Below are 1,377 nucleotides of genomic sequence, written 5' to 3'. Positions count from 1 at the left end.
TAATGCAGCATATTTCTGTCTGTTAGTGCACGTTTAACGCAGTATATTTTGATGCAATCTGCACCACACGGTGTGATTAGGGTGTGCCCAGGCACACCTGGCACACCCTGTGCGCACGCCTATGGTCTTCTGTCTTTCACACCAGAACCTTGGGAGCAGTCCATGGGCTACGGTTCTATTGAATCGCCCTGCTCTGTAGCATATTGTGGAGCAAGTCCTTGACCTCCTGGCACAGGGGTGGGGGAATGTGTCAGTACCGCTCTAGGATAGGTGGAGAGTGTCCCCCATATGAATTTGGTAGGCAATGGCCTCTGTACAACATAGTCTTCTGGGCCGGTGGCAAAGACCAGTAGGTGTTTCTTTAGTAGTTGGGGAAGCAGCTGCTGTTGAGGTAGAGAATAGCCCTGGAAGGGGATGGCCAGCGGTTCTGGCAGTAGTTTGTATTGTGACTCATCTAACGAGGCCATGGCTGCTTGTAGTGCGGCGCAAATTACTTCTACCCCTGGTTGAGCCTTCAAGATGCAGTGATGGGGTACCACGTAAAGGTCTTCTATGGTAGCATGGTTGAAGAGTGAAATTGGGGTTATCCCCAGGTTGATGAGTTGTTCCAACACCTTCGCTTTGTGGACCTTGAATAAGGCAACCAGCCACTCTCCTGGCGTCACTTTCAGGGTTCCACCATTATTGTGACGCTTTGAAGCTTCTTGTAAGACCAGACTACCTCTTGGAGGGGTGTAAGGAGTAATTTTTGCTTGGGATGCACATTTACAGGATGCACAGTGATGCATAGTAGCAGTAGGTCCCCCAGGTGTGCCAACAGCATCTCTTTCAAGGGGCAGAATACGACTTGGCTGGTCTGTACCCAAGTAGGGAGGCTTCCAGGAAGGATGGCGTGTCTCTGCACTTTCCCTACTCATCTAGAACCTCTCCCTGGCACTAAGGGAACCATGATCTTGCCTGACCCAAGATAACTGCCAAAGTCACATGAGACGCCAGCACCTAATCGGATACTGCCTCTCTGTGACCAAGGAGATCATAGAGGAAGGAACAAGGCTGCTTTCGACTTCCTCCTCCACCTACATTGCCACTACAGTTGAGAGCCACCTGCAGTGGGGGAAATAGACTGCACCTGCCTACAGGTGTATATATACTTATAGCTGGATTCAGGTAGAGTTAGGTCGGCGTATCAGTAGATAAGCCGACCTAACTCAGAATCTACGCCGACCTATGTTTAAGTGTATTCTCAAACAGAGATATGCTTAAACATATCTAAGATACGACGGCTTGCGTCGTCCTATCTTAGGTTGCAATATTTCTGCTGGCCGCTAGGTGGCGCTTCCATTGCGGTCGGCGTAGAATATGCAAATCAGTAGATAT

Source organism: Rana temporaria, chromosome 3 (assembly GCF_905171775.1).
Source record: "Rana temporaria chromosome 3, aRanTem1.1, whole genome shotgun sequence".
Classification (NCBI taxonomy): Eukaryota; Metazoa; Chordata; class Amphibia; order Anura; family Ranidae; genus Rana; species Rana temporaria.
Note: the sequence above shows the minus strand (reverse complement) of the source record.